General features: G+C 39.8%; 4 non-coding genes and 1 pseudogene across 4 annotated transcripts; 1 reads left to right on the top strand and 4 right to left on the bottom strand.

The window, feature by feature from the left end:
* The first annotated feature begins 275 nt into the window (after positions 1–275).
* On the top strand, positions 276–385 carry LOC149106620 (U5 spliceosomal RNA; annotated as a pseudogene).
* A 741-nt stretch (positions 386–1,126) lies between these two features.
* Positions 1,127–1,198, bottom strand: Trnae-uuc (transfer RNA glutamic acid (anticodon UUC)). Its single transcript has one exon. It is a non-coding gene; the product is annotated as a tRNA-Glu (tRNA).
* Positions 1,199–2,331: 1,133 nt separating this feature from the next.
* Trnae-cuc (transfer RNA glutamic acid (anticodon CUC)) lies at positions 2,332–2,403 on the bottom strand. The gene has a single exon. It is a non-coding gene; the product is annotated as a tRNA-Glu (tRNA).
* A 1,918-nt stretch (positions 2,404–4,321) lies between these two features.
* Trnae-cuc (transfer RNA glutamic acid (anticodon CUC)) lies at positions 4,322–4,393 on the bottom strand. Its single transcript has one exon. It is a non-coding gene; the product is annotated as a tRNA-Glu (tRNA).
* Positions 4,394–5,210: 817 nt separating this feature from the next.
* On the bottom strand, positions 5,211–5,282 carry Trnae-uuc (transfer RNA glutamic acid (anticodon UUC)). Its single transcript has one exon. It is a non-coding gene; the product is annotated as a tRNA-Glu (tRNA).
* Positions 5,283–10,100: the final 4,818 nt, after the last annotated feature.

Below are 10,100 nucleotides of genomic sequence, written 5' to 3'. Positions count from 1 at the left end.
TTGACAGGTGGCCCTCCTGGGTTCACCTTTTGCCGTTGTACTGGAACAGTGTTCGTTTGTCCTGTTGTCTGAGGTTTTACCTGTTTGTTGCCCTTTTGTTTGTTTCTGTGTTATTTGTTTGTAGGGCCGGGGTTCGATCCCCCGTTGAGTTTGACGTGTTGGTACATCCCCGTTTTTGGCGGACCGTCGTTGTGTGACAGATTAATCTGTATGTCTGGCGGGCATTGCACTCTCCATTGCACTTTGGGGGCCCGGCCATTCACCTTAAACATAAAAAGCTCTGGTTTTCCTTCAACACGCATAAATCTGTCGCCTTTTACTAAAGATTTACGTGGAGGAGAACAACTCGAATGACTTTCGAGGAAATTGTCCTTGTGAGAGAGCAGGTAGTGCCGAGCGGGCATGATAGCGCCATCTTGCCAGCTCGGGTAGTCAATTATAACGCTGGGTTAATTTGGTTCATCTTGCCCGCTCTCGGAGCTAGCCGTATAATGAAGGACGTTTCTCAGACCCCTTCCGTTATTGAGGGTTGTCCTATCAGGACGATCAGCAGGAGCTTATTTTAAAAACATCTTCTATACAGAACTACGTGTGTATTTGGGTTTACAAACGTCAAAGGCAACATTCCTGTAACCATTGTTCAATCTTGTAACTCCTGTCTATCTAGCCACCACCCTCACCTACCCTGCCGCTGCCTCCTTACCCCTCTCCCTACCCCTCTCTCTATCCCTCTCCCTACCCCTCCCACTACCCCCACCCGTTATTCATATGGCTAAGTTTGGCTCTCAAAAGACGTCAATAAAACTTTCAGATCACCAAATTAAATGCTTCAAGCATGTTATTTTCCGTACGTTTTGCCACATGTTCTCAAATTTTCAGGATTTGTAAAAAAGGGATGATCTTTTCCCATTTAGTTAGTCAACAATCAGCTAATGTTAGCGAATATCATTATTAATTTTCCCGTTTTCTGTTAAAATTCAGGCTATGAAGTGCACAAGTAAGTAGGAGGACACCAATAGCCTTTGGCTATAAACATTGACGAACGAAGGTAAGTAAAGGTCGTTTATTTACTGATCGAAAACAAGAAACGAAAACAAAAGGAAAATAGTTGAAAACAATGATTCCATTCCCACGCCGGGAATTGAACCCGGTGCGCGGCGGTGAAAGCGCCGAATCCTAACCACTAGACCACGTGGGATGTTCTCTTGTGAGAAGATTAACTTTAAATGTTAGATTGTAAGGCAATTCCAGCATTTTGTAACATCAATTTTCCCAATTTGTTGAGCTGCATGACTGCTGATCTCGCAGCAAAAAAATTCTTGATGTTTTCTTAAACCAACGATATCGGAATTTGCTTGCTCCTCAATTTCCGAATTTGCTCGTCACCATCTCTTGTAAGCCGCTGTTAATGACCTGAGAAAGCTCCCGGTGCAAAATGGTTACCCTCGATGCAAGGTGTTAACACGTTCAACATTAACGATGTATTGAAGACCATTGAGCAAGCAATAAATGTAAACCAAATAACCCTGTTCACGCTACAGTTCTCCAAAAAGATTTCTTAAGACTGTTACCCTACTAAGGTCCTCACAGTAACCAAATCAAATCTCCTCTTTCCTCAACCTCAGGATCGTATTCCAGAACACTTACCGCATTAAATCCCACATTCCATACAAAAATCGCTTGAATCGCGCGCTCTCAGAAATCCAAAGTCATCTATAAAGCCGGTTCTCTGCCGGTTGCTGGAAGTGTGAAGAATTTTACGTAGGCAAAACAAAACAAAGACTTATTGACAGGAAAATGAAAAATTTCAAGGCCCCTGCTAAAATAGACCAATCATCAGCCATTGCTGATCATGTGAGAACCACTTGTCACAACATAAAATGGGATCACGAACTATGAGCGAGTTGCCATGCCGGACGCCGGAGACCCATTTTTGGCGCCAAATTAGAAGCTTGGAGACACAAAATGTTTGGTGTTTTTCACTTTTCACAATCTGATATGGTATTTGGAATTGTAAATCTCTTTTTCTGAATATTTAAAGCCGTCTCCAGTGAGAAAAGTTGCCTGATTTCCAGGCCATTCCTGTTAACTTACATTGACATCAGGACAGTGAAGTTTTTCCCATCTGTTAAATTCTGATTGATCAATTCAAATATGAGGCGAACCAGCCGTATGCAAGGTCTGGCTATAAAAACACAATTATTAAGTACGAGAAATCCCCTAGCCTTTGGCTATAAACACTGACCAAAGGTAGATAAAAGTTGTTTATTTATTTTTAAAAATTTATTTCAGGAGTCAAATAGAAAACGAAGAGAAAAAAAAGTGTTTACATTCCCACGCCGGGAATCGAACCCGGGCCGCGGCGGTGAGAGCGGCGAATCCTAACCACTAGACCACGTGGGATGTTCACTAAGCTACAGGATCAGTTATAGAAATAAGATTGCAAGGAGATTCCAGTATTTTGTAACATCAAATTTGCCAGTTATCTTGATAAATTGCATGACTGTTGATCTTGTCAAGAGTTTGTTTCTTTTAGAATAAAAAGTCTTGACATTTTCTTAAAGTACAAGCGTATTTCTATACTTGCCTATATGTTTATTTTGTGTTTTGTTTGTTTGTTTGGGATTTTTTTTATTACTTCAGCTTAAAAAAGCTAGAGAAGACTTACAGAAGGAAAAGTACAAAATTCCAAGGCCGGGTTTCAAACCCGGGTTGTCGTAGCAGATAAATGTTTATTCTCTATTTTCCAATTGCCCATAATTCACTCTGTTTGCCCTCCTAATTTTGCATTAACTATTGTTGTGAAATTCTTTTGGGAAGTCTGTATATTCCCAAGAGTATTTCACAACGATAGTTTATACAAAATTTGGGGGGCAAACAGAGTGAATTATGGGCAATTGGAAAATAGAGAATAGGTCAATACCCTTAGCCTTACCGAGTTGGTTCTCAGACATGACCCTCACGTAATGAGAGCGTTAATCTGTAACCACAGAACTCTCAGAAAGGGTATACGTCGCGTTGCTCATGTGTTCAATTATTACGCAAAGAGACAAACAAAGAAGAAAAAAAGAAATATTAAGCTAATTACTAATCAAATACGACATCATAACTTTTGATGTGACTTGAATGCTTTGTTGGTGCTGTGAGCCAGTTATCGGCGATCCACTTTTCTCCTTTAATGACGTCACATCCGCCGTGAATGGAATATCGGTCTAAATCTCCAAGAAGGCCACTGTCTTTCCACTTTGTAATGAACTTCGTAACATTTCTGGATTTGTAATTAAGCGTTATTTCACACATTAATCGACCATTTCTTTCTTCTTTTATTTGCCAGTAAGTATAAAGCGCTGTAATATTTCTAATATTCTAAGAGATGTTTTCATTTTCGATCTGCTTTTTAGGTTTGAACGCCTGCAGTTTAATAATGAACTTACAAATGGTAAGTACACATGGTTCAATTGTATTAATTTTATAATGTATACTCAAACATCCCAATTGGGCTATAGAAAATAGGGGATATATCGATCTGATTAGCTAAGGCAAACTTTCTCTAGTCTCTCTTTTCCTTTCTTTTTATGTGTGCTTTTGTGCTATTTTCCTGACCTGGGATTTTTTTCATTTAACGTTGATGTCAATTGATTACCTGGCTGCCTGTTGTTGAAAAGTTATCAGAAAAACAAAACTTATTTTCATTTCAGGAAGATTAACAATGCAGTCATTCAACAAGCTGAATATTAAGAAGATTCTCTGGTAAATGGATTTCTTAAACAACAATAGTCCACGACACAGATTCCGCTTTAGTCAACTGGCCTGGCTACCACATGACAAAACCGCTGACTTTGGTTTGAGACGTCTCCACGAAAGGTTAGTACTCCCAAACTGTAAAGTAACTAATATAGAACGATGTCACGTGGGTATGCGCGGTTGCCATAATTTGTAACAAGGGTGTTAATTGCGCGACAACATTTTACCAGCTTGCAACTGACTGCGAGACAAGTTGCAGATCAGAAAATGCCGCCTGTTGTTTCGACTTAAAACCAAACTGTTTTGTTTTACAGGATCATAAAGTTAACGAAGTTTCCGAGAAAAATAGTTCAGGGTGGAGAACCAATGCAGGTGAAACTGACTTAATTTATTCAGTAATCCGCGTGCACTTGCTATCCACGTACACGTAAATACCGTGGGTTCACTTGGTGCAAAAGGAACGCACTTTTTTAATGCAAAACTCGATCCGCGAAAGAACAACTTATCGAAGCCATAATTTTCAGAGTAAAGGAAACGAAGTCGAAGTTAGATTTTAATGTAAAAGTTAATTTATCGCTTCCCACGCCGGGAATCGAACCCGGGCCGCGGCGGTGAGAGCGCCGAATCCTAATCACTAGACCACGTGGGATTGCTCGTTAAAGCTAAGAATAATTTTAGATCCGGGTTTTTCAGAACAGATTGTGCGATCCACGGGATAGAAAGTATTCACGGCAAAACATTAAAGAAAGGTTGGAAGGAATACAAAAACAGTTTCGGGAGACAGTTTTGCATTTTAATCAAATTATCTGATGTTTGGTTTCATTTGTTCGTTGGTTTTTTTTAAGGGTTGTTACAGAAGTATGTCTCTCTTTAGTTGAAATTTGATTTAAATGTTTGCGATCTGTAGGGGTTTTATTTTCACTGTATTTTCTGTGGCATCTGTCCAACTTCATAAGAGTGTAAAGTGGATGTTCGTTCAGTAACGTAGCTTACATCCATTTTTTACCCTGATGAAGGTGGACAGATGCCACCGAAAATTCCGTGGACAAAAACCTACAGATCGGATATATTTAGAGCCAAATAATCAGTGTCCACCGATCGAAACAATCGAAGTGTCTTTAGTTGTACGTAGGTTTAGGTATTTAAACCGTTAAAATTGATTTAAAAGCAGAAATGCAGTGTGTCCATCTGGTATTAACCCCAGCCGGAGGACTCTAAAGGTTAGTTTTCACTAGAACGTAAGCACAAGCACAAGGATAAGCATAAGCACAAGTGATGCTTATGCTTATGTCGAGCGCGTTACTAGTGAAAACTGCACAAGACAAATGAGTGGGTTCGTTCTTCTCATGTTTCCGCTGATGCTTATGTTTATGTCGTGGCTGTTTTCACTTGTGCTTATGCTTATCCTTGTGCTTGTGCTTATGCTCTAGTGAAAACCAGCCTTAAAAGAAAAGAAAAAAGAGACTTTCCCACGCCGGGAATCGAACCCGGGCAGCGGCGGTGAAAGCGCCGAATCCTAACCACTAGACCACGTGGGAATCCTATCTTATCCAGGTTTCCGCCTTAGAGTCAATCAACATTGATCAGTTACGAAAAGTTCAAATGTATGATTGACAGGTCAAGTTACTGAAAACAAAAACTGACACATTTTTCAGGTACAGAACGGCTTTGATACCCTGATAGTGCGCAAACATTACAAAAATATTGCACTTTAAAAGGCTATTGACACGTATAATAAGCACTTAATTACTGGCCCTGAGGGAAACAGTGAGTTTTGTTTCCTCGACCTCAATGTTCCCCTCGGCTTTCCCTCGGGGAACATTAAGGGCGAGGGGAAACAAAAGTCACTGTTTGCCGTGGGGCCAGTCATTACGTGTTTTGTTATACCTCCCAACTCAAATATGGGAAAAACGGCAAAAGAATTATTTGCTTGAAGCCGGGAGGTACAACAAACTTGCTGCGGTTTCAAGGTGCACGACCTGATTACGTGCGGGTCGAAAATTCAAGTCATTGTTTCCCTAGGGAGTTAGTGAGTTTTGCTCCACTTATGAAGTTTTGACCCACGACACGTGACACGTTCTCTTCCAATCGGAAAACGTATTTGAGTTGGGAGGTATAACAAAGGACGATCTTTTCTAGGTTGTTAGGTATGAAAAGTTCTGTTATTTCCATGCACACATGGACCCTAATGTTCGATCGTCATGTGGCTGATTTTTCCTGGTTACTTGCTCATGGTGTAGTTCTCACTGCTGATCGTCTTCGTTTGTCTTTTCGCATGTCGTCTGTTCCTCCTGATTGTTTTTGTGGTGCTTCCTTAGAGACTGCTGGCCATTTGTTTTTTGAGTGCTCTTTGGCCCAGAGTGTTTTGGCTTGGGTGCAGTCTCTGCTTGTCGTTGCTGTTCCGTCTGCTCCGTCATTGTGTCTCCGTCATGTGCTGTTTGGTTTTGACATTGCTGAGTTCACAGTTATCCCTCTGGTTTTTTCCTATTTGATCACCCTTGCTAAACATCCCATCTGGTTGGCACGTGACGATTTCCCTTTTAGGAACCAGCTGCCCTCTGCGGCTGATGTCATTGCAGCGGTTCGTTCCCAGGCCTATTTTATTCTAAAACTCTGGTTTCCTAAGTGTGGGGTGCTTCTGGTGTCATTGCTTCAGTTTCTGGCGACAATGTTCAGTTTAATTTCTAACTTGTAGTCTGCTCTTTCAATGCTCCTACCATACTTTTGTTTGCAAGAAATAAATTGGATTTTAAATAAACGTCGCCCTCAAATAACGAAAAATTTCATAAACGGCGCGGCGTTTAATCGAGTAAATACGGCATTTGCATTGCAATATAATCTAGCATATATGTAAGGCATTTTCGGGCTATTTTGTAGCTTTAGCCTGAAATTGCTTTGCATTCACGTTGGATTACCTTTTTGATCACATTGTAAATGAAAAAAACACTAACCTTGAAAATGGCTATTGAACCCTTTCACCGCCGCAGTCCAACTGGGCTCAATCCCTGCGGTTGCATTTTTCATATATGTGGCACATCAATAATATAGGAATACAGGCACTATGTAAGATGAGACGATTACCTACGCCTGTCACATGTGAGGTAACTGAGAAAGGCCTTGTCATTTACGCCCACGATCATCTTTTTATGACAATCATGACGTTGTTGTACGTTTTATGCGCAGGTTGGTAGGGACGAAAATCTTTGTAACAGGTCAGATCAAATGTTTTTAAATAGCTAGCTTTCAGAGGAAAAAAAAAGTGTAGCAGACCATCCTATAATAATGTTGTTAAAATGGAGTCCCGATGTTTGAAATACGTTTACAATTAAGAAAACTCTATAACATGTAACTCCCTGTCCACATAAAATAAACAAGACTAAAAGATCTGTGATGGCACAGCAAACAAAAAAATATTAACAAAGAGAATGGAAAATGTACTTTCTGTACCGCAGTACGAATAAAATAAAAATCCGAATATTCCAGTCGTTTAGATTATGCATGCTTAAGCCAAAATTTCCCGTCGTGCAACAAGGAAGAAGTACACTTACGCCAATATGTTATAGTTCAAACTATTTTGCACCTTTGCAGTCAAGGAGGGCTAACTTTTATTACAGAAAAACAGCCTTTTCAGATATTGTTTGACTGCGGATCGCACTAGCTTAACTCTCCAGCAGTATATAATAGGGTTTATTGAGGAGTTTATTAACACAACCGTTGTAGCGTATTCGTATGCCATTCTTACTGAGCGCGTGGGACCGTTGATGGCTTCAAGAGCCATAGCTACCAGGAATGGGAGATAAAAAACCAGCAGCAAACCGTAAACGTAGAGAACTGTTACGGCCGATTTTTTGCATTTAATTACGGTAATAGTGTTGTTCTGTAAGTCAATCATTGTTTGGTTTTGCGCGTTTATTTGACGTTGGTGCTTAAGAGTTATTTGGAATATTTTACTTGTGCAAAACGCAATCATTAGAAAGGTCGACACTGCTAAAATACCTGGAAGAATGACCCATTTGTCAAACCAAAACTTTATGATGGTTCCAGCAGAGCAAACGATCCAAACTCCTACTATAACCATTACCACCCGTGGCACTGTGATCAGACTGCTGTACCGCAGATGCAGGGTCAAGGCGAGAAGTCGATCGATGCAGACTCCGCTTAGGGTTAAGACAGAAACTCCAGAAGTTATCCATCCGCAAAAGAACTGAACCATCCTCAGTTTACAATACGGGCTGAAATGATCTAGAAGCTTCGCTACTTTGTAAGCAACGAAGCATGGCTGAACAACCATTCCAACAAGAAGATCTGAGACCGCCAAACAAAACAGCAGCGTAAAAGATGGCGAATGAAGTTCTCGTGTTTTGCAAATTACAAGCATGACGATGCCATTTCCCAGTATTGCAGTCAGCACGAAAAGTGTAGTAACAACACACGAAAAGATGCTTGCTGTAACATCATGTCTGATTGGTTCCCAATAAACTTTAAGGAAAAAGCATTCGAAGTTTGTTGAGTTCATCTGGAAGCCAAAGTTGTGGATAACGACCGATACTGATTCACGATCTCCAGAGAAAAAGCAAGACTAATCTGATAAATAAAAGGGAAATCGCACTGGTTCATGCATTAAGTTTTAAATTGCGTGTTCATCTATTATAAATAAGTGTACTATGTCGGTAGAAAAGACAAATAGAGCCAATTTTAGCTTTCAAACTTCAAGGCATCGCTTTTTTATGGTGCTTATTGTGCTTTCGATATATTATTCGTTAGTAACAACAAAACATGCGATATTTGTTGTTATTCCTTTCTTATTATGTTTTATGTACGATCAAATCAAAACAGAGCTGAGGTTGGTAGAAGAACGTGTGCAAAACTAACATGTTTATTTTAAAGATTATTTATGCCTTGTGAAGAAAAGCTTGGCCCGAAGCATATGGCCGACCTTTCAAGTGTTTTAAGCCGCGCATTTTCGAATTACATGTGCCTGATATTAACACATACCTTCGAGTCCTTCGTTGATAAACATTTCTCTAAAAGCCAGCTATACTGCAACATTCATTGCGATTGATCTGGCCATGTTAACCTCGCATCTGGCGAATTTTCTTTGGCTCTATATGTACCTTTTGTTTGTATTTTCACATGAATGCTCTCCGCTCACTTTTTATGCTTGAGTGACAATGACTGGCATGACCTCTAAATAGCCAATCAAAATCACTCCCAAAAAGCAATTTTCGCGGCGGGATCGCCTTGAGTGCAGGCGTGGTACGAAGCGTCTTCCTTTTAATAGGCAGATATTGGATTTAAAAGAAAATAAAAAAGGGATTGTAATCTTCTTCTTCTTGTTGTTCTTCTTCTTTTCATTTATTCATGATTCATGGCTATTTCTGCTAAATACAACAAAGGACAAATTCAGAAGATGGAAAAAAATTTGAATTCAAATGTACTCGTCCACTCATTTTTACTTGTACCTTATTTTAACTCACGTAAACTTAATTTAAAAAAAAAATGGAATTGAAATCGGCAAATTTTGGCGAGACTGCTTAAAGAAATTAAATTTCGCGATGCTTTTCAAATATTGATCCCAATCAACAAACAAATAGTCTCAGTGAAAGATCATATATATGAAAGATCATATATTTGAACTGCTGCCCAAAAAGATATGAAGACATGATTGATTGACAACTTAAGCAGCTGTGAAATTAAAGCTTGAAAAAAATTCCGGCTTGAACGGGATTCGAACCAGCCCATGGCCTCTGCGATACCGGTGCAGTGCTCTGCCAACTGAGCTATCAAGCCAACTGGCAGCTGGTCACTTTGTGAGTTCTTTAATAATATACCCGTAGATGATATTTGAACTGCGGAGTAAGCCGGATATGAAGACAAGATGGTCGTCGCAGTTAAGTTCATAACTTTTTTTCGCGGGCCTTTAATTTCGTAATCGTTTTGCTATCGTGGAAATCGAAATAAGATAGGCAACAATCACAAAGATCAAACAAGTTTATCTTACTGTTACGTCGCTGCGTTTAATCTTCGTCCTAGAAGTTAACAACCAATATATTCACCTGCACTGTACGATCGGACCAACTGGGCCGCATAGAATGAGCAACACTGTTATTTCGGGGAAAAAGACAGGGAGCAACTTTTAACGAAAGCTAAAATTTCCGGGAATCGTGTGACGGTAACTTTACCGGGACCTAGAGATGCAAAAGATAATACTGAATAATAATAGAAAAAAAAAAAAGAAAGAAACAGGAAAATCCTCAAGAAATATTCTCTTCAGTTTAAAACCTGGTGCAAGAACTCAACACTCCTCTGACCGTCACATTTCTGGTAGTTTAATTTAACGCTGGGTATTTATTGAG

The sequence above is a fragment of the Orbicella faveolata genome, unplaced genomic scaffold, assembly GCF_042242905.1.
Source record: "Orbicella faveolata isolate gen_17 unplaced genomic scaffold, um_ofav_v1 contig_3, whole genome shotgun sequence".
Classification (NCBI taxonomy): Eukaryota; Metazoa; Cnidaria; class Anthozoa; order Scleractinia; family Merulinidae; genus Orbicella; species Orbicella faveolata.
Note: the sequence above shows the minus strand (reverse complement) of the source record. Positions and strands in the feature narration are given on the sequence as shown.